Source organism: Pezoporus flaviventris, unplaced genomic scaffold (genome assembly GCF_033815535.1).
Source record: "Pezoporus flaviventris isolate CSIRO_AGI_PZ_B2104156 unplaced genomic scaffold, CSIRO_AGI_Pfla_v1 ptg000035l, whole genome shotgun sequence".
Taxonomy (NCBI): Eukaryota; Metazoa; Chordata; class Aves; order Psittaciformes; family Psittacidae; genus Pezoporus; species Pezoporus flaviventris.
Genome location: NW_026892583.1, coordinates 14120790 through 14144582, shown reverse-complemented (window position 1 = coordinate 14144582; position 23793 = coordinate 14120790). Strand labels below are relative to the sequence as shown.

The 23793-nt window shown below is 40.2% G+C and overlaps 1 protein-coding gene across 8 annotated transcripts in view; it reads right to left on the bottom strand.

Moving 5' to 3' along the window:
• Positions 1-23793, bottom strand: part of RGS6 (regulator of G protein signaling 6) — a 291990-nt gene that overhangs the window by 113564 nt on the left and 154633 nt on the right. The window contains exon 1 of one of the 8 annotated variants that reach the window (XM_061462710.1): positions 1925-2143. The exons of the other annotated variants lie outside the window; for them this stretch is intronic. The gene's annotated coding sequence lies outside the window, so the exon portion shown is untranslated. Of the gene's footprint in view, positions 1-1924; positions 2144-23793 lie in introns of those variants that run through there. 8 annotated transcript variants of the gene reach the window in all.

The following is a 23793-nucleotide window of genomic DNA, read 5'->3' as shown; positions in this document are numbered from 1 at the left end:
AAGGTGTCAGAGAGGAACTTGGAGTGCCTTGGACAGTGGATGTTACACAACTGTGGAAGATAGGCTCTCTGTCTTTGACAACCTTTCACAATCCCAACAGCAGCAACAAAAAACACGGCAAAGCACTGATGCATCAGCTGGCAGGGCCATTTGGCTGCTTCCCACATGAGTAACTCCCAACAACAGATGAGGGCAGGGACACCGATGAAACTTGTCCTCTTCCCAATGGAGCTTTTATCTGTGCTGCTTTAAATTTCAGAGCTTATTTCAGATAAAGGCAGAGTATACCACACAGCTCCCTCATGCTTGAGTGTGTTTCAGGGGAGAAAGAAAACAACAATTATGTTCTTCAAATATTTAGTGGGAGGGTGAAACAGAGCTAATAAGGTCACCTTGAAACTGGTAACATGCTTTAGAGATATTTTTATATCTCTGTTGTGAATAGGAGGGTAGGAGTAAAGACACAACTACCAAGGCACTCACAATTGTTTGCATACTGCTGCTAATCTAGATACTCTGTGAAGCTCTAGCTACTCAGCAAGTCATCACTTGGAGAGACAGGTTTCACCACATCAATTGAATTAAGCAAAACAATGCTTAGGAAAAAACTGTGACACTTCTCATTCAGCTGCTGAGGTGAAATACCAGAGTCTGGGGAGTACAAGGCAGCAGCTTTTTGACCAGATTATGCTTCCCCTAGCACAGCCTACGGTATCAGCTCTGCGCAGCCCCCCTCACTCAGGCCTGGGCTGTGTTATAAGAAAATGTAGTCATGGAAAAAGAGAGTGGGAGTTATTCCCCTCAGGCAGTGTATGCACAGTTGGAAAATAGGGTTTAATATTCAGCAGAAAAACAAAGCTTAGCAAATTAATTCAGCAAACAGAGATTCTCCAAATAAGCTCAACTAATGCAATTTTCTCCCTTCCCAAAAATCAAGTTTTTTAGCCTGTCAATGTCAACAGTCAGAAGTAAAAGACATCAGTGCGTCAATGTTATGAAACTCAAATTTTCATTAAAAACATTTCAACAGACAACTCCCAAAGAGATCAAATTCTACATAAGCTATAATTGCTTAAGAGGAAGATATTTGGGCATGTTATAAAGCTGTGTAAAATACTAAACGTGAACTCTTATTTACTGATTGTGCAACTGCAATAGAAGTAGCAAATGGTTGGAACTCTGCTGCATTTTATAGCATCACAGAGGTTTCTCGTGAGCAGAGGAATGCATTTTTTTTCTCGTGCTTTCTATAGTTACGGTAAAGATGTCACATATAAGCATGTAATCAGCTTCAGAGATCTTGTACCATTTAGAGCACGGCTGCTCTAATTAGAATCCTTCTTAGGTTAGCTGCAAATCAGACCAAATGTTTACTTTGTTCTGTAGCAGAAGTATTAAGCTACAAGTGTAGGAAAGTATATCCAGGGAAGATGACGTGAATTTTAAATAAAGCATTTCAGTTGAAACCAAATGGTCATAGAATTACCACTGAGGTGTGATGCAAGCCATATTTTGGTGTAAGAAGTTATGCCATTACTGATATACAGTGTGTATTGAATAGGGGTGGGGTTTGTGCAATTTATGAGGTAGGCAAACACAAATGCAAATCAGCATACAGATTGATTCAGCCAGGAAATCTAGGGTGGAATCCTCTATAAACAGTTTCTCATTGTGCAATCTGAATTCGAGGAACCACTTTGGTGGGGAAGAAAGGAAGAAATTCTGTCCCTCTCCTCTAAACAATGCTGCTGAGGCAGTCACTGGTGCTGACAGCATCTGGGCTGTTGGTATCTGTCAGCTAGTGACAGCACTGCACCTCTCAGACCATTTCATACAAGTCACCAGCCAATCAGTACTAACTCCTTCTGACCACGCCATCCTCATCAAAATTTGTATGGATAATCCTGACGTGCTTTGCGATTACTATTGCAGATAGAAGGCTGAATCAAAACAAAGAAGCATCATGGGTTGAAGCTTGAAGTTATAATAGGAAATCTAGAGATGCACTTACGTAATGTATTCATTACAGTCCCTTATGTGAATAACCAAGAGGGGCTTGGGGGAAGCATGAGAGCATGTGCTTTCTTTCGACAAGCTTTTACTGAAGTCACTGGCTGTGGGACTGGCAGCATCCTGCTGCCTTGCTCCACCCAGGGCCCGATGCACAAGTTGCCATGGAAACAGCAGAGGTTTTCTTTTCTGTTGCATCACTGCACTGAATGTAAAACTCCAAAGGTCTCCAGACTGCTCATACAGTGATGGATGAGGAGTGGAGCAGACATTCCTACTGCAGCCTGCCCAGCAATCATTGCAAGAGGAATAAACTGTATGTGATGTGCCAGAGCTCCTTTCTATGTCTGTTCCCATGTGGGCATGCACTTTTGGGCACCTTGCTGCTCCCACCGCAGTCAGGGTACCAGGGTGAGCCCAGCCTCAGGAATGCCCAGGAGCAAAGCTGTGACCCAGCTGCCATTTGAAATAACATTACACAAACTGCTTGAATTGGCAGGTGCCAAAAGTAAGAGTTCGGCTCAGCAGCTTTGATTTGGTGGGTGCCTTTTGGGGGTTCGCTCCCACACTCCCAATTTCGCTTTGAATTCTAGTCAACTAATCTTTCTCATGCAAGAAAATTATGCTGTAACGTGCTTTTGTGCTAGAACAACTGACAAAGCTCCACAAATCTTAAGTCATTCAACTCTGGGCTGGGTTTCCAATTTCCTCAAATCCTCCATGATAATAGGTCAGCTTTTGAAGCCTGATTAGAAGTAGCACAAAATAGTTTTAGTATTACACCAGACTGCATGAAGTAATCAAGAATCTTAGCCTGTGGTGGTCTTTGCATGACCTGGTATGAGAAAGCAGCACCTTACTCTCCCCTGTGACAGTGAACTGTAGTTTGATAATCACAGTACTTCCAGAGGAAGTTCATGTTCGTCTGGAGCATCAAATATAAGGCACTTCCAGACAGAAAAAATCCAGACTTCGGTGGGTCACTAAGGGTGTCTGCTGCATTCCTGAACATGTTCTGCATAAAGAAGAAGAAAACAGAAAAAGTAACTCCCATTTAAAGTAACTATTTTCCATTTAAAACTAGAAAGCTTATCTTTGCACTTAGATTTAGGCCCAAGTGCTTGAGAGGAGATTTGTGTCCATACCCTTGTGAAAGAGCAGAAGGGATTTGCAGTGAAAAGGAGGACACATGAATCTTAAGACTTTTACAGTGTAGGCTTCTTATTTCAGTCTGAGCTCCAACAAAGGGCTACCAACAGCAGGCAAAATTGGATGAAACTTCGTAGTGCAAACTTGAGAATATTATGATTGAGTAATAAATGCAGAGTACTGTAATTTCCTATTCATTTTGCAAAGCTTCATAAACATGTGCCTAACTTCTCCTGCAGTAATGAAGGCTCTCCGAGGCAATCAGAAAATAAGTTATCTCCAGTAAGATGCAAAAAGTTTGGTTTTGCTGTTCCCTGCCAGAAAGCTGTATCACATGAACCAAATCTCCACCATTATCTTCCCTAATGAATGGATGAGAGAAACTCTCCAGCACATCCCTTCTATTTTAGTAGTTGATGGGCTCCTGTGGCTTAGCTAAAATAAATTATGCAGAAATGTGTGTACACATACAACAAATGTTTCTCTGCAAAACAACATAGAGGTGGACCTTCAGGAACTGGGAATTTTTTGCCTTTTATATGCCTCTGGCACATAATACAGTGTGACAGGTCATTTCATGCACCATTTAACTCTTTGCACTGAAAAGTGCCATACCACAATAAAGATTAGATACATCCACCCTCACCCTCCTAATACTGTGAAGTTAATGCAAAGCAGGGCAATTTATAAGTTACTGGAAAGAGAGGAAACAGAGGAAACCCTGTTGATCACCATGAAAAGGTTGTATTTTGTTTCTCTCCCTCTCCATGTCATAATGTCACCTTGCAATATTTTTTTTTTATCTTTTAAACACATAAAAACTAAAAAAAAAAAAAATACTTCAAAAAAATGCAGAAGCAAAGTCATGGAAAAATCCGTAAGTTTTCCACCCAGGATTTAAAGGCACCACTGCAAAAGGAAATGTAATTTTCATTTGAATTTAAGAATAGAGGGAAGCAAAATACTTGGGGATTTGTTTGCTGGTAAGTGAAAGAATGGAAATTTGAATTCTTTATATATATATATATATATACACACCTTTGCACACTATGTCTTTTTCCATATTGCTTTTTAATACCTTTTAAATGCATATATTAAAAATTTACAATTTTATAACCAAAAAAATCCACAAGATCACCAACGCTGGAAACTAAAGATTGGTTTAGTCCACAAAGAGACAAAACGGAAGTGTTTAGCACTGTAAGACTTTCTGTATTAGCACTGGGAAGAGTTCTGGACAAAAGGCAGTGACAGGCAGGGCTGGTATGTCCACCCACCAGACCTAAACACTCTGCAACATAGAGGTGCCATTTTTTTGGTAAGGTGATAAGGTTTGTGCATTTAGCAATCATTGAAAAAAACATTTTTCCAGTGCTCTGCTTCACTTTCTCATATGTCAGCGATCAGCAGTAAAATGGAATGTATTAGAGAAAATTTAAAATGAAGCTGAGCATTAAATCAAACCAGATATGATTCTCTGCAATGAATTAAAGGCATGAACTAAAAAATGCACATACAGTTCTCATAACTTGATCATCATTACTGGATTCATTAACATTTTCATGCACCGTAACTACCATTTATTATTCTAGGCCTGACTGGTGCTTCCCCTTTGGCAAAGTAAATGTTGCAAATCAAACAGTAGGTATAAGTTCTCCTGCATCACAGTTACAGTCTTCACCATGGATGAAGTTATTTGCTTCAATGCCAATTTGTGTTTTATTCAGTGGTTCCACTACTAACTCTGTCCTTTAGTCGTAAATTGATAATGTTGTTACTAAAAGGAATACTTAAACAAAACAATTTGTAACAACACTTTGGAAAAACAGTGATTTTTCTTTGTTCACATAAAAAGAAGTGTCAAATTCTTCTTCCCTCCAACAGACTTTTCCTTCTTCTGCTAGTAATGCATCAAGGAACACATCACTTGCAGTAAACTTGTACCAAGTTAATAAAAATGATGCCATGTCTGCTTTGTTTTCAATCTTAGCCTCTTAACACATAACCAGTATTTTGCTTAACTCCTGGGGGATGGCAAGGAAGAGTTATCAGTAGAATGAAATTTAGAACTTCTACAAAGAAAGGTTTCATTTACTTTTGGTAGCTTATTGCTGTCTTCTCTACAGGGGCCTATGTAAAAGACAACTGAAGACACTGCTCACAATGCAGTTAGCCATCAAAAACCCAAGGTGCTCTCAGCTGCCTCTCCTGCCAGCAGACAGCACAAAAGCCTGTCTCTGGCCCTGTAATGCCAACTTGCTCTTTTATCCACTGGGAAAGGACAGAACAGAATAAAAGGAGCAGACACTGCATACTGTGGCTGCAGCTTGATGGCTATTTCATCAGGTGAGCATATCAAATGAGCAGGCACCCTACCTCCAGAGCATTAAATAAAAGCATCACTGTCGTGTGATATCTGTAATTGTACAGAGATGGGGTTTTGTTTGTTTTGTTGGTGCGGTTTTTTTTTTATTCTACTTTTAAATGCGGGAAGTATTAACTCCAAAAGATAAATAGCAAATAATCCTTTTGTGTGACACAGGTAATTTTTTCTCATGGATTTCATGTTCAATCAGTGATGTTTTCATGGTACGGAAGGAGAACATCTTGCACAGGTGACACCATCATAAACATTAAATCTTACTACACAACAAACAACCTGTTGTACAATATGGTTTTGACTTCCACTCTGCCTTACTTTCAAAGCAATGGTTTCTGCACTAGTATATTTTTGCTTGTCTATACGTCTCAGTTGTGTAAGTCTAGAAGAGTAGTTAGCCAGAACATCTTTTCCACTACCTTTTTTTTTTTTTTTACTACTTGATGCTGAAAGATGGAATTGTTAAATACACAACTGTCTTGTAAAGGTGGATATTTTTAGTTGTCAAATGTCATCTGAGAGGCAGACCAAGTGCCTGGTCATAGGTTGTATCTATCTCATGTACTGAAACAGTAACACATCAAGCAGCACACAAACAACATGATTTTTCATCACATATATCACAATATAAATCAGAGACCGTTTTAAAATCATTTACCTTCCTCATTACAAAACAGAAAGCAGCTCCACGTGCAAATGGAAAACGCATTTTATTGGGTTCAAAATGGGATCACCATTTTACAATGTTTTAATTTTTTTTCTGTTTTAACTTTTTATAAACACACCTACAACCCTCAGAAACATGACTTTGACTTTTAGATATGAGTTACATTATTAGCAGGCCTGGCCTGTACTTCCATTCTGTTAAATCTTACATTAGTGCTCAAGTTTGACACTAGTGCTGAACGGTAAATTATTAACAAAATAGTATAAGGGGTTTTCACTTTGCTATAAAGTCATCTTCTTGCCAGCTAAGGTCATTACTGAAGTCACTGAATTATCGAAACACTCACTATGGAGGCAGATTCAAAATCTCCCTATTCCATAACTTTATCTTCTTAAGAAATTATTTCCCAACTTTCTTCTCTGGCTGCAAAGCAACATCACTATTGCCAAAACAACTTAAAAAATACCTAACACACTTCTCAGCAGCTCATCTTTCAGTGGCCTTTCTGTAGTAATATAGGTATAGAGCTATCTATAAATGGCTAGAAACAAAAGCAGAATGCTTGCTGGTAAGAACAAACCTTGTAAAAAAGAAACTTCCTTAGAGCTTTCTCATATTTTTACCCATAAATTCTACTCTAAAATAAAATCAAAACAACAAACCAACCCCAAAAAACTTATTCCAGAGTATTTTCCCTTCTAGGGACCCTCTTGTGCCATTTCTCCATCCTGGCTTGCTCTATCCATCTGCCAGTTCCTGTCCCTGAACCGCCACTACCTCCCTCCCTCATTTGTGCACGTTGTCCAAGGACTTCAGCACATGCAGCTCTGAAGGGATAGACACTATATGCCCTGAAATATGGTGCCACATTTAAGCTCTGCCGTCTTCATCTTTCTGCACATCAGAACTAGCCAAGCAGCTCAGCAACCTTTGATCTGAAACCTTTTCCAGGGAAGGAGAAGAGTACAGTAACCATAAGTCCTTTCAGACTGAATGTTGACGGGGGAGTCACGGACAAAGGCAATGTTGATCAATGTGATCAAGCGATTGCCAAATTTATTCACACACATCAACAGCTTTTATAGTTTATAGGACTAGTTGATGTAACCAATATAGATTCTGCATAGTTCAAAAGTGCTGTCCACACATTTTCAAAGTAGATAATAGGTTAGCTGAAAGCTTGTCCATTTGTTACTTTTTGCACACATCTTACAGTTTTCCCATCCCGCTTCTACATCTTGTTAACCTTGAGCAAACGCCAAGTTCCTTGTTCTACTGCACATAGCTGTCCTTTAGTAACCTAAGGTTAGGCCTTGCAGCCTGGGTAACTTGAGTTCAGGCCTTACAACTTAACTCAGAGTCTGGCTAAAACCAAACAGCTGGGATGCCTCATATGTCTATTGTTCAGCTGTATCCTTCATAACCACCATCTCCTAAGGCTAAGACATCTGGGTTGGTCATGAAATGTCCGTCGCTCCTTAGCCAATCCACAACTGAACACCAAATGCAGTAGCTCAAGCCAGTGCTGCAGCAGATGACTGCTTCCTCCTGGACTGCTAACACTCAGGATGAAGATGGACCTATGACAGTAAATGGTACATACAACCAAAAGGTGCAGGCACTTGACCATCAATTACAAGGCAAGAGAAGAGCCTTGGGTTACCTGTGTCCAGAACTGAACAGCAGAGACTATAAAATGACTGGCCTCTGAGCTCTGTGTTGCCACATGAACTGACTGCTTATATAGGTTTTGGGAGCCTACAATAGTATTTCTCCCTGCCTATTAGCAGGAGATTGACGCAGATGTGCAATCAAAAACGTAGTGTTTGTCTCTCACATTAGTCAAGCACCATAATTAGATGCTAGCTTTTAAAATATCTTAATAATAGACTTACAAGGGGCTTTGGATTTTAGCCTGTTAGCAGAGAGCAGATAAAAATGTTTAAGGTAGAACCTAACTTTGATGAACGCTTTTCATTGTGACCAGCTCCTGAACCTAAAATTTTAGTCATATTCTTTAGGTAGTTTCAGTAACAAGCTTTGCCGTAAGATCCAGCAATTATTCAGGGTTACTGAATGTAACTCTTCTACCATTTGATTTCTACAACCTAAAAGAATTTCTTTTTTTCTCTGACATGTCATCATTTTTTCTGCAAGACATAGAAAGACTAAATGTGGAACCTTCTATTAATGCATGAGAACTGCAGCTTACATAAAGCTAAGAATACTTGCTTGAGTAAAACGTTTCTCTAAAAACACATGCACATCATTCTTTCCTGTGTGAAAATGCTTGGCTAATGAAAACACATGCATGTGTACATGTGTACACGGAAAAAAATCAGACTTCAAATATGAGTGAGTGGGAGTGAAATGAAATTTGTTTTGAGACTCCACCACCTTTGAATGCTTTTTCTATTCACAATTCCACAAACACAATTAAATGCAAAGGGTATACAGTGAACTTGTACTGTTTCTCCTTACTATTTTTGATACAGGGCATTCCTTTAAAAGTGACATTTTATTTCCTGTAAAAACGTGACTGAGGAACTTAAGAAACCTCTGAAATAAGTAGTACCAACAGATTCTTCTCTAATTATTTCAATGTAAGTCAAAAGTGAGTGAGCAGAATTTGGTACTTAACACTAACAGCTTCACCAAGAAAATCGCAACAAAACAACACTGGTGAAAAATCAACAGGAATTTGACAGTTAACCCTCTATAACATGTCTTACTTGTCTGAAAGCCCAAAGGCAGGAAACAACAGACTGCACAAATCTGTTACTTAAACAGAGTGGTGGATTGGTAACAGAATTCTCTTATACCCACAATCAGCTCAGTAAGATACAGCTCTGCATTTCTTACTCAGCCAACCAGTAAGATATTAAAAAGAAAATTAGTAATGATTGAATAACTGGATAATGAAAACAAGAAAGACTCTTTGCAAGTCCTCTTCAGTTTCTGTGCCAGTATGAAGTAGTCTGTATTAGTGCTAGGAAGTATGCATGAAAAAAACAACACCTGACAGCCTGGAGATCAGCCCCACAGGCTCCACGCTGGTCTCTGCACCTGCTTTGGCTCAGCAGTGCACAAGAGCTCTGCAGGAGCAGGGTGAGAGAGGATGGTGGAAGGCCATCAATAATACATGTCTGAACAGCCAGAGGGAAGGAAAAGGGAACTGCACACTGCATGGCAAAGCTGGAATTCCTGAGTGTATTCGAGGCCAATTCTGTGCATACGGCCATGCTGTATTTACCGGTGTCATCCAGTACATAAATGAGCAGCTGGAAGGGGCTTACTCTAAACTGCATCCCACACCTGAGCAATCCAACATGCTTGCAGAGAGATAGGACTCCACCAGAAATTCAACACCAGTTCTTCCTCTTTCACATTCAGGACTTGAGTTCATATGCAGGGAGGTCTGAATTCGACAGTGTTATCACAGTTCAGCTCCTGATGTACAGGCTACTGATAGGTTTGCAGATCAGGCACCTTGTCGTGGTTTAAACCCAGTCAGGTAACTTGTTCACTCACTCCCAGTGAGTGGTGCCGAGCTGACAACAATCAAGGTCCGTGTCCATCTCCCCCCCCCCCTGCACCGGGGCTCTCCCCTTCCCCGCTCCCGGAGGAACGGGGAGGAGGATCGAGAGAGTGCAACTCCTACGGGTTGAGACAAGAACAGTCCAGCAACAAATCACCACCGCTACTATCAGCTAAAACAATGATAAGGGAAAATAACAAGGGAAGAGAATACGATACCACCGGCCAAGAAAACGAGTTCCACCCGGAAGCTCCTGTCCTTCCGGGTAACTCCCAGTTACCCCCCACCCCGGGCATGACGTGCTGTGGTATGGAATACCTCCCCGGCTAGCCCGGGTCAGGCGCCCCGTGTCTGCTTCCTCACAGCCTCCCCTCCTCCCTGGCAGAGCATGAGCCTCACGGAGTCCTTGGTCAGGGTAAACATCACTTAGCAACAACCGACAACATCGGCTTCACCAACACTGTTCTCAAACTAGAAGTCAAAACACAGCACTGCACCAGTTAACACAAAGAAAAAAAACATGACTGCTACTGCTGAACCCAGGACACACCTAACACTGCAAAAGCTTTCCAAAAGCCAAATAATCCATAGGTCTCTATTCTCTGTTGCTCATAATCGTTATTCAGACAGAGGATTTACCACCAGCTTCTACGTATCATTTGTCTGGTCATTTTTGCTATCCTGCATCCTGATGCATCCTGCTCCATGGAGTCAGCAACAGCATTTTTCATCTTCCTGGAAATAAGAACTAGCACTCTTTAACATACCTAAGTGCAAAGTTTTGTAGCACACAATCACAGGGCTGTCAGCTCCTGAAGTCTCATCCTTTCTTAGGTGTGTTAATGTTAATTTTCCTGGTATTTGCTGTTTCTTATCCTGTCTAGATTTCTGACCTTCCTACTACCCTGTTGATACCAGCAAGTGATTGGACACAAGCATTTTGCCTTTGCTTCCAGATGTACTAAAAGAATAATTTGGATCCTCTCATTTCAGTACACACAGCTGCTCACCATCAGTTTCCTGGGCTTCAGGAAAGGTTACTTCTCACTTTTCTGCATCTTTATTCCTGAGCACAAGATACCCCTTCACATAGCATTGATACAGTTGATACTGCATTGATACTGCCTCTTTCCACACCATCATTTCATGTTTGCAGATTTAAAAACAAGTGACACTAAATTTTTGACATCTCCAGGTAACTTCAGTAAAGCCAGGGCTCCTCCCTGGTTTTAAACTGCTCACTTACACAGTATCTTTCAGTAGTTCTTTTTCTAATTTTTTGTGGGTTTTCATGTACATGGGAGTTTCAGTAGGAGTCTGGCCATGAAGTTTTTCTAAACAAAATACCACAAAATATGTTAAAAAATTATTCCTTTATTATTTTAAAAAATAACTCTCAATGATAAAGTCTCAGATTTTATGTATAATTTTTTTATTCACAGCTGCAAATAATTTTCTGATGAATTTCACTGATCAGTTTATTGAAGTTTGTTTATGAGCATGTCTATTAAAGTGCTTGCCACTGGAGCTGAGTGCATTGCTTGCTCACTCTTTCCAGCTCTGTTCCTACGCATGTTGATCTTACACATACAGCAAACTGCAGGTCAGCTCTGTACCAATATGTACAGTATATTGATTGATATATATATCAATATATACAATATATTGATAGATATAAACTAACAATATATTGATATCAATATACTGATAACATACTGACAAAATAATAAGTAGATATTTAGAGTATGTTGAGTATTACCCAACTGAACAGAACAGTTCAGAGGATCTGTGACAATAAGAAGGAAGGGATACTTGCATGTAAAACCACTGAACTAGACTGGCTCCCACTGCCAACAGCTACGCTTTGGTTGATGAAAAGTCTTTGAGCCAACAACTATTACTATATGCTCTGTGCATGGAAATACAGAAAAGAATTATCCATAAGTAATATTACTCTGCGCTGCTTTTGGCTTTTACTACAGCTTCCCCCAGATCTCTTGTGTTATTTAAAACCATTTAAATGGCATTGCACTTATTTAAAAGTGCTATGTGTAACCTAGTGCATTTGCTTCATCTGAATGATGCTAAAAGCAACTCTTGCTGAGCTTAAAACAAACAAGTGATGTTTGCACGAACATTCTCTGTGTATCTGTTCATTGCTGTATAGCTTTGTCCTAGGTGGAAACAAAAAAAAAAGGCACAAGAGAATCCTGTCTTTTTTGAAGGAGTCCTCTGTTTTGTTCCTCCAGGAACTGAAAACTAAAGCAGCAGAAAATATCCTTCTCTCCCCTCCTTTTAAGTCCCAATAAGACACTTGAGCAGTGTGCTCCCTAAGGGGTAATACTGGGCCAGTATTTTTAAGAGTTTGCACTTAGGCTCTAATACCTGTATACCCATCCTCGTTGCTGCTTTATCTGCTATTCTTTATCAGAATTTCCTCCTGCGGAGAGCAAAATGAGAAATCCCTCCCTTTCCTGCAGTTTATTCATCCAACCAGCCCCAGTGGTTGAGGTCAAGTGGGGATAAAGCCACAGCTCCTCTGCCAGCCCTCTCCCGTGGCATGTGTTGCTCTCCAGAGCAGGGCAAACAGGGCTGCCTAAGCAGCATCTGGACTTGAGGTGCTGTCTCTTAAAGCATGCTGTTGAGGGATCAGTCTTACACTCAGTTTTCTTGCACAGGGTCAGGTCACAATCTGGTCTCTTAAATCAGTAGCAGCTATTCTACAAGTTTTTTTCTCAATAAGGACCTCAAGGAACTGTAAAGACATGCAACTTAAATGTTTTTCTCTTTCTAAACAGAAATTTAGGAAAATCAATGTTCTGTCATTTCAGCTTTCTCTGCACAATTTTTAAAATAACTTGTGACTACACAAGTTACAGGATGCTGTTTCATACAAATTCTGCTGCTTATATTGTACTGAATCACGTTTATGAATTGGGAATATCATCACTAAGGCATAAACAACCTACAAAGGCAAAAGCAACTGCTATTATTGTTAGCACTGGGAGTCCAAACATAGACATAGTCCAGGGACATTTTTAATTGCAATTGACATGAACCTTGGTTTTTTGCTCTAATTAACTGAATGAGAAATGAGTGCAAAACTATCTTGGGAGAAATAGTCAGTGATCTGCACAGCTGGGTGAGGAGTTATGGAAAAGTGAACCCCAACATGACAGAGCCCCCCTGACTCAGGCACAGGCTAGAAATTTAACCTGCTGTTTTTTCCAAGTCATAGACAGCAACTGGAGATGAAGAGAATTGCTTGCTCATCTTCTCTTTGATTTTAAAAGGTGCTTCCCTAACACATTTAAAATCAAATGCCCAAACATGACTTGGATAAATAAATAAAAGCTGAAGCAGGCAAGCTGGGGACCCAGGGACAGACTGTGCTGCATCCTCAGCCCTGCTCAAACCTGCTGCATGGGTTAATGTGGGCAAATTGGTCAGATTCACCTGTGCATGTGCAACAGCTAATGGAAACAGATGCAGCTTCCTGCACAGACACAGCAAGTAAAATGGCTCTTACCTAGCCAAGCAAAGGATCTTTAATTACAAGCACACCTTCACGAGAATCCTTAAAAGGAAAATTCAATTTGCACCTAACTTGGAGGCTTTTTACATTGCTTAATTAATAGCAACTATCTTAGCTAATGAAAATGGAATATCTTCTTCACATGCTGTTACTTGGGAGGTCATGTGGTGCAGCTGCACATGCTTTCACAAGAGCACTCTGGAGACAAACAGTGAGGAAACCTGGAGTTCACCGATGGCTGATACTACTGCTGCAGCAGCTGCCTGCAGGGTGCGTGGCCAAGCCCTCTGCGTAGCTCTCCCCTCTCCAAAGCTCCTCTGACAGGTTCTTCCAAGAAATGAAGAAATGGCATTTCTCATGCAAGAAATGTCCCAGTGGAAAGAGACAGATTACCTCAAGCATAACACCAAGATTCAAAGGGAAAACTGCTGCATTTCCTTGCCTTGTCTCCATCCCACCTGACTGAGCATTAGCTTGGTATTTCCAAGCTCCTGATCTTCCCTGAGCAGAGAAGAACATTTACAAACACTGTGGGGTTGCTACCACAGTTACTTTCACTTACGTCTTGAAATCATGCTCATAGTTTCTAGCAGTCATAACTCCCTCAGAAATGCCAATCAGCACACAACCATGCTTCAGGGATTGCAAGTTCACAGGAGGATTATACTGAGTGCCTGTCGTACACACAGGTCGCTTCAACTCACATTTGCTGAATGAACTGCTGCAGCAGCTTAGGATATTGTGCCCCCAGCTCTGTGTGATAGAAGGTGCAAATTCCCCCCAGCAAAGTCTGCAGAAGCAAATCTATACTTACACTCTTACACTGCAGTTCACACTGATGTCTTAGCACCAACACCATTTCAATATAGCTTATGGTGTTATGCTGGGCTGTGAAGGAGTGAGCTAAGGCTAGAGACCACAAACTCCTTCCAGTCTCTCTTGTACAGGGGGTAGCATCCAGAGTAATAATATTGTGAAGCCACCATAGCAAGGTTCCCCTCAGACTCAATCCCAGCACTCTCATCTTGCCATAGCCTGCACTGGACACCTGCAAACAGTCATTTTTGTTTACATATCTTCCGTTCCTCCTCTAGATCTGACCTGCAGTGACGCACCGGTAAGTACTTCTGAGGAGAACACCAGTTTATCAGCTAAACCCTCAGCTCTCCTCTTTTCCAGCCCTTAATCACTGGCAATCATACTTGAACAAGTATGGCTGTTATACATATCTTACTTGCAGGTGACTGCGGAAACATCAGCCTTTAAGGCATGAAACATGGTAGTCAGTTAACTTTGGCTCCCAAGTGGCAAATATCCCAAATTTAACAACTTGAAAGCCTCAGAAGGCTGGATAGATCAAAGCAGAACAAGTGTGTCTGCAGTATGGGACCCTTCACCTGTCTTCTCCCTCAGGACAGAGCCCACCAGCTGAAAGCAGACTCACAAAAAGTCCAAACCATAACACATATCTAGGATCTTCTTGTCTTATATATGGCATATTCCTTCTACACAGTGATTGGAAAAACACATACCTTCAGCCACCTGAACTTCCTCTGAGTTGCACAACTTAAGCAATTTTGTTTTGAGCATGTGTCCTTGAGAGATAATCTGTCCAGTTCATCAAAAAAGCCTGCACTAGCAAAAAACTCAATTGTTTCATTTAGAGACTCAATTTCAGAAGATTTTCTTGTTTTCTTTAGCTGCGTGTTTTGTGGGGGTTGTATGTACCACCTTTGGCAAAGGTCTAGCAACTTTGCAAGAGTCTTTGACGATGTAAGAATTGACTTACTAACTGATCACAGCAGGACTGCAATGTTGGTCACATCACTTCCCTGACAGCCCAGATGATGAAAAAGGTGCTGTATTTTGTTCTTGTTACACTTTAGTTCCCCCTTGGTTTTATTTTCATCGCCACTTTTCCATAACTTTCAGCTTCTTCCCACTCTAAACAGGCATTTTTTTTATTATTTTTTTTTTACTTTAAGTACTCATTTACAACAACAAAGGAAACAATCACAGAATCATAGAATGCGCATATGCATTATATTACCCTGAACACTCTTGTTTTATTCAACACCTAGATAACAGGTGTTTTCTCATTCAAAGCAGCATCTGAAAATATCATATTTATTTTAGATGAGGCATCAAACTATATAAGTGTACAACAAAACATGAAAGGCTACCGTAGAACTCTGGTCCATCTGAGAATAGAATGCATTTAAACTACATAAAGCTTAATGTAAAATTGTAGAGTTAAAAAAGTACCTTTTATGTGCAATACACACTTCCATAAAAGTATTGACAAAAGCTCTCCCTCCTGTGGTAGCAGTGACCTAAGAAAGCATATTTGTTGTATCTGTACTCCTGGTCATATTCAGAGCAAAGCAAAGAAAAATCAAAGCTGGAATTTCACCCAGTGTTTCTTCAGTGAAACTTGGAAAGCCTAAAGCCAGTCCATGCCTTCACTGGCAGGTGGAAGTCAGCTGAGTCTACCACAATTTCTCTTGACCTACAGTTACAGCAACTGAACCATGATTACGTACAAGGGATTTCCTAATTTCAGAACACAAGGCAAAAATCACACCAAATTTAGTCTGGACTGTTCAACAGCACCTTCTTCCTTGGCATTATTTTCCCTGCAAATGGTCAACATATTACCCTTCTCCATTTTCAGTGCTGCAGTCACCAATCATAAATAATAAACACACAAGTGCACAATTCAAGGAGTGCTATGCTGCTTCACTTTGTTATAGGCATAAATTTCCACACTGCATTTTTCCTGGACACCTCATCACTAGTACAGTGCCCTGTCATTCCTGATCATAATTCTGTAACAACTTTAAGGATGTGTGTACTTTCCCAGCTTATTTAGGCTAATAAGACCAGGTTATACCCCTTTTCTTCTCCATGCTAATCTGTTGTGTCCCCTGTAACAGTACTGCATACCTGGATGTCAGTGAAGTGATTTATGAGCAGCAATAAGCTGTGCTGCAGATCAGATCTGAGTTAGGTTGGCAGATCAGTTTGGAAGCCTGGGCTGGAATAAAAAAATGTCATAAGAAGGGAGGCACACTGTCAGAGCTGTGTAGCTATATGCATCTGTTTATGTGCTTTGTGATGACCATGGTGGGGAGGAGGTCCAAGACTGAAACAGCACAAGGAATTGCTAAAAATCAGGATTAGGATGCATTGGCAGAGCTGCGAAAGAAACTTTGCATATAGGCTGCCTACACTGTGACTGACTCAAAGCTCTTAGTCACATTTGTATGAATAATATCAATCAAGTATTCAAACGCAACTGTTTGTGGAACAGTATCAGTGTGACTGGACCAATTCAGTGTAACCAACTGTCCCCTCTCCAAGTAACTTCAGGGTGAATGTAGTGTTTACAAAACCTGCAGTGTGCATCAGTTTCAGATATTCAAGAGGCAGATAGGTGCTAGAAAATACATTTTTATGGTCCTTTAACTGTTGTATCTACACAAAAAATAAACCATGGAGGGAAGTGCAGCGAATGGTGCAGCAGAGGTCCAAGCTGTTCTGCACAGAACTCTCCTCCTTGATCTATTATTACCCAAGACTGCTGAAAGCACCTTTTTGACCCATCACTAAAATTTACATTTATTTGTGAACCCCAGACACCACCAGCAAACAGAAGACTAGATCCTACAGGAAGTAACCAAATGAAAATGGTACGGTGGGAACAAGACACACAGTGGCAATGGCAAAGAAACCAAAAGGTGTGCTGGGAGCCCACCACTGTGGCTTCAGGGAGGCTGCAGGCAGCCAGGGAGCAAGAGGTGGGAGGCCAGACTCTCTACAGAATGGGGTACAGTATGTGCTGAAGCTGTGATGTGGGCCTAGACACTGAGCCACCACTCAAACTCATTAATGAAGCTGCAGAGGCTTCTTCTGTTCCATGTGTCACTGTGGAGTCTGTCAGTGGTCTGTAAGTGCAAAGTACTTCATTTTTGTGATCAGGGATCAAGCTCCTCAGGCAAACACTGCTCAGCCCCAATGACTTATCATGTGAGACCCCATCTGCCTTGGCTTCTCCAAATTTCTGCCTCTGACAGAAACTACCCTTCTTTTCTTTGAAGGGTAACCCCAAGGCAGGAGCCTCCTCCTCACCTTTAAAATAGATAACTTGTCAACTCCTCCAATCCTGCACTTAATGTGTGCCATGAATCTGAAATGACAGTTTTGCTCTGCCCTGCACATGAACGTGAATACCCAACACAGGATTTTTGTTTAATTTTTAACCATAAACCAGGAGTCAGCTTGGCTCTGTAAGATCTTAGCAGGGGGCAATGGGAGGACAAGCAAATGCCTGAAAAGCTTATACCTGCAATCTTTTAATGATGACAGCACTCGTCCACGTAGCTTCTTTAAATAATAAGAACTAATATATTTTATAATAGCTACAGTACAAGATGATCCCAGGGGATTCAGCTACTATGGAGTCATCAGTCCCACAGGATTAGAAGAAGTCTGCTGAGCCTAATGCCTTAACATCTGAGAAATTTTCATCATCTCATGATAACCATATTTTCTCTAATGTATTATTACTTATATGTTAATGGCACCCTTACAGCATTTAAAAGCCTGTCACACCCAGGATCACACTGCAGTTTATTTCCTGTATAGACACCACTTGCTGTCATCAATGTCTCTTCCCAAGCCTTTTTAGCTGTTGACCTAATTTAATGCCTTGCTGGAGATTGTGTTCCCAGCTGTAATTACAGTAAAAAAGGACTGCACAAAAAATGCACTTCTCCAGCGCCCATAGCATCTGTTAACTTTCCTCTCAGTGTTTGCCTGCTAGACATATTTCAAGAAGATACACATTTGGTAGCATAAATTCTGTGTCTTCCCAGTACAATTCACCTCAGAATAAATATTTAGATCTTAGTAACAAAAACCCAGCTAATGCTTTAGCTGGCATTTTGCAGTGCTGCGCATACTTAGAAAAGAACTTGGACATTATAGCAATTTGTAGCATTACTCACAGCACTGCAACCCAGCTTTACCTCAGTGGTGATTACAGCATGGCCAGCAGTCAATCTAACCTAATTTGGTTGCTCTTTCTGTGACAGCTTGACACTAAGATTGCAAGAAGGCCTATCTACAACACGGCAATTAGCAACACACATTAGAATAAAACAACTCTTACACTGTAAGATTACTTCAGCTAAATGACCTTCAGGTATAGCCTGATTCCATAAAATAATGTATGTTTGGGGTTTGAGTTTTCCTGTGATTTCCCAGGATTTTTCCCTTTCTGCAACTCAGACCTACATTTGAAATAGATAATAATGCTGACAACTTGCTGCATAATCCTGGTGTAAGTGATCCTTCATAGTATCAGATCAGGCATCTCCAAATATTATAAAAAAATAAAAAATAAAAATCAAGTAAATAAGTGACTACTATTTATTTCCCATCACTCTGTACAGAAGAAATATTTTGAAGGGAAAGGGAAACTGCACTGAAGGTGTGCTTGCGGATCTTCTCTTCTTGCGTAGGACAATGTAGGAAGGACATTTTCCACTCTTTGCCTTTCTTCAATGAAAAGTATTTCCCTGATCATATGAACCTACTAGAACTTACAAAACAATCTGCCATCGCACCCAGCCTTAGGATTTCCAAAGGTGGGGCACAGACCTGATGGGACCATGCTGTCCGGTGCAGGTAACGGACACCAGCTTTGAATGCAGAGTGAGCATGTCCAGCCAGGATCACACATCTCGTGCCATACAGACTCATTTGATGCATAATCAAGCAATCGGTAGAAGTCTGTCAATCCCAACACCAGGTGAAGGTATCCTTTGACATAAGGACATTCAAAATAGAAGGATGCAGAGCCTTGTACACATCCATATTTGTTAATCTGATCGGGATAACACCAAGAAAGTTTACTGCTCACTAACTTGAGAGAGACAGAGGAAAGGGAACAGGGCTAGATGCTAGCAGGGAGTGTTGAGAACAAATCAGCCATGACAGTCCCCACAGCATGTATGGCACTAGAAAGCAAAGCTTAGATGCAACTGTTCTTTGCTGTTCAGTAACTAACACCTTTTTTAGGATGGGAATGCAAAGTAATGAAGCACTGTCAAATAAGGAACAAATATTAAAAATGAAAACTCACAAAAAAAAACAACCAAACTTGTGCCAGTCTTGCAATAGCTCTTCTGTTTACTTCAAAAGCAAATAAAAAAATCTTTTCCATCAAATAATTAATAAGTGTTTACAACAATATAGTCCCATTAGGATCAGTGGGAAAAAAAAAAGAAAAACTAAAAACCTAGCAGTCATAGGTAGATAAATGTTTGATTCTGACACAGTCTTTGTTAATACTAACAACAGTTAACTCTGAAGCAAGAGCCATCCATTCACTTGGCAGGTAACACAGAGGGCTTCCAGCCATGCTTGCGATATTCCTGGGGAGGTATAAACACCACTCTAGGACAATTAAGTGAGAGTAGCTCACTGAGCATTTGTTGATCTCTTGTATCCAGACATAGCTTTATGATGTACAACTAGTTCTGTAACATCAGACTGACAAAGTGCAGATTATTCAGCCTGAAAAAGAGTATTGTTTGAACTTAATTTCCTCAGACTTGACAGGTGGTAAAAAGGCTCATCATGCCCTTCTACATTTTTCACATGAGGAAATGCAACTGCTCAGAGAAAAGAATCTTCAAAACTTATTTTCAAGAGATAAAATCCTTTAAGTTAATTATTACAGTATTCCAATACTACTTACTCTCATCCTATCTTATTTTACTTTTAAATGCATTATTTTTCTTCTTGAATTAAGCTGTAACCTTTTCGGATCAAGCACAATCTTAATCTATTCACATATAAATAGGGCAATGGACACAATATTCCATAAAATATAATTCAGTTTCTTGAAGCCCGTGATTTCAACATAGAAGGTTACGACACCTGGAAATGCAGTAATTCTATGTGACAGTGATGAGCAATCATAGTAGTCTCTCCTGAAGCCTACGCTTTTGGTAGGTGATCCAGTTTAAATGTCAGACATAATATACCATTACACAAAAAGGATGAATTGAAAGAGCACTCCATGGTAAAATTGGGCATTACGCACGAAACACCTTAGACAAGAGCAACAGAGATCCTTCTTACTTCTCTTTTTTGAGGAAATAAATCCTACAAGAAATGATAGTGAAGAGGGAAAGGGAAGAGACCTTTCAGTAGTCAGCAAAGGAGGAGCAGAGACCAGACGTGACCTCCACTCGGTAGCTTGTGCAAAGAGGGAGCAGTGGTTCTCATATAGTCTATATAAAGTGCTATAGTGTTCTCCTTTGTGATGACCCAAGAGCTGCTATGCACAGTCAAAACATCATGGCCATGTCTCTCCAGTGTCAAAATGCCAGGATGTAACACTCACTACCACGAGATATCAAGCTGCATTCAGGCACTGCAGAAAGTGAGTACAATAGTCAATAAAATTTGCAGCTGTGCAATCTTATACAATGGGATGGGTTAATCAAATCTCATGCTTCAAGGCATAACATGATTGCCTACAGGATGAAGAAAGCACTTCTTGCCCACGGCATATTATTAACAGTTGTTCTTATCTTTCTCCAAAACAGGAAGAGAAATAGGTGTTACAAATACAAGCAAATTGTGCAAATTATGACAAATCATATGTAGGACACCAATTTCCACAAAAAAAAAAAAATTAGAATCTTTTTATTACTTCTAGTTGCTTCTTTTTTAGCAAAAAAAAGTTAGTTGGAAAAGCCTGCAGTTCTATGAATTACTAACAGAAAATCAGTAGAAAAACATTCTAGTCTCTGGCTTCTCTATTTTTACCATATATTTAACTCAAACTCATTCACAGCCTGTTGATTAAAACTGTTTACATGCAAGTTTTGTTTCACCTCACATTAAAAGATTGCTAGTAGCTATGGCACAGCTAAAAAATATCCTCCTCTGCTATATGAGCAAGTATGAAATAAAGCTTTTAAGCAGATTTTTCTGGAACTGAGGCAGTATTGGCCAACCTTCAGTTATAATTTTCTCCCCAAGTGGCTAGGCTAGATTTCTTTTTTAATGTATGCCTTTTCTGCAACAGGCCCAAGTTTCCTGTCTTGTAGGCATGTCCTGCTGTAAAGTCAGCCTCTCTGAAAATAAGAAATTCCAGAAAATCAGGAGACTACAACTAATGACTATTTGTTTCAAGCAATTTGCTCACCACCACGCAGGAACTCTGTGTCAGAGGCAGGAAGCAGCTACATGAGCTACCATTGCCCTTGTTATCTTCCGCCCATGAACCTCACCATCCACGCGTCTGCTGCCTTCTGCAACAAGTCAGGCAGAGACATACAGGTGAACTGCTAAGGTGCAAGAAACTCCACAGAATGTGGTAAAAAAGGTGCAATTGCAGGCAGAGCTAAGATTTGGAGATGGAAACATTTAACATCCAAGAGCTCAGGAGGAAAAGCTCCGAGATGAAGATACCAAGTTCTTTAGGAAAAATATGAAGTTGAAAGATCACAAGTGAGCACCAGAGATCCACTTCCAGGGGGCTGCAGAGCCCATCCTGTGCCTACTTGCTGACAACTGCTCAGTTCACCACATACTTTACTAGGACCACTTCACTTCACAGCTACCAAGCTCTACCTATCTACTTTGTGTATTGTCTAATAAATAACTGCTTTATGATTTAATATTGTGAATATTCTGCTTGCAGAGTCTTTGTGCTCAGCAAAATGTACTTCAACAAGCTGACCCAGACAGGAATGGTTACAGGCTTGCTGTAGAAAAATTTAAGCTTGATTAAGTATGGGAACTGCTCCCACAATAATATCTCCATGCACAAACTGTGACTAGATATCTAGTTTTGGCAAATATTTTTGTGGAGGAAAGAGTGGAAGAATGTAAATTTACAATGAGCCTGAAAATTTGTCAGGTTTCCATAACAGTTAACAGATAATATCCATATGGGAAACATCCCCCAGAGAAGTTATTTTACCTCTCAAGCATAATATGAATAACGTGAAAGCGGGGCAGAAAAATACACCTTTTTTTTCTTTACAGCATTATCACTGCACATATGGCAAGGAGGTCTTATTAACCACAGTAACAATATTCCATCATTTACACAATAATCTAAAACTCTAAGAGCAAGACTTTAATGCCAATACTGTGTAGCTATCCACAGTTATTGCCTGAATTTCCAGCTAACTGGCAACAAGATCCCTTTAGTTTTGGAGAAAGAAAACCAGACACGATAGTGAACACATACTGGATAGAGTTATTCCAGGCTGTTTATCAGCACTATGTCATACAAACTGCCAAGAGGTTTGCTTAGATAAACTGAACTTCTGACCAGTGATGAAATTCCTAGGGGGAAAAGGGAAAAAAAAAAACAAAACAAAACAAAATCCAACCCCAAAACAAACAGGAAAAACTTGTCAAATCAGCTTAGAAGATACTCATGTGAGATGCTAAGGTTCTGCTGCTCTTCAGCTACTGTCCACTCATTGATCTGAGTGACTGAATGAGATGAAATCATTTGGGGAAAATAGTTGCCAGAAATAACAGACTTTTGCTTGTATCCTGACCAAAACTGGGGAAAATTTCCTGTGCTAGGTATAAGAAGGTAATACAATAGAATTAATGTATATAGTAGGTAATTAGATACACAGAGAGAGAGTAGATAATATATATACTGTAGATAATTTGGGACCCAATTTTGAAAGGGTCTCATGTGGGGAATGATACATGACAGGGTAACATTGCAATTGCAAAGAGGATGGAAAAAAAATGTGAATGCTATTCACAGCCACTTCAAAGCCACTGCCCTAGAACAAGAGGTATATGGGACCTTTGTGGATACTGGAACCCTGTGCAATGGTTGCCATTAGATGGACACAGAAGGACACAGAAGAAAGTATAAAGTTACATTTGGTACAGGATCAGGAATCGTGCTTTAACTCCCAGGGCTCAACTCTAAGCACTGATAAGGCTTGCTCAAAATAAAACTTTGAACGTTATCATAAACTGATCTGAAGTTCATATCTGGTTCCAAAGACTTATGTGTCCATTTTATTTTTTATCTATTTCTGGTGGAATGGCTGAAAACACATATTTTTAGATGTTTAAATGATCCAAAAGACAATAATTAAGCTGTTTTCTAATTTCTGCCAGAAACAGAAGACAAGCATAGAAAATGCTGCAAGAGAAACTATTACTGTTTATGTATTATTTGTTGCCTCAGAGGAGGAGAATATGCTTTTTCCAACACGTTGATTTTCTTCCCCACCTTCTTAAAACACATGTAAAGCAGATTTTAATTTGAAACACCGAGGTAAAACCCCTCATGACCTTCTAAATTCAGGAAGAGGCAAGTGCAATGAGTGGTGCAAGTCCCTTCCATTATCCTCCACATTTTTCTAAACATGGCCTAAAATGCAGGTTTGGTGTTTTTTTCCAGTTGCAACCATAGTACACATTTCATAGTTGTCCTGGGTTCAGCA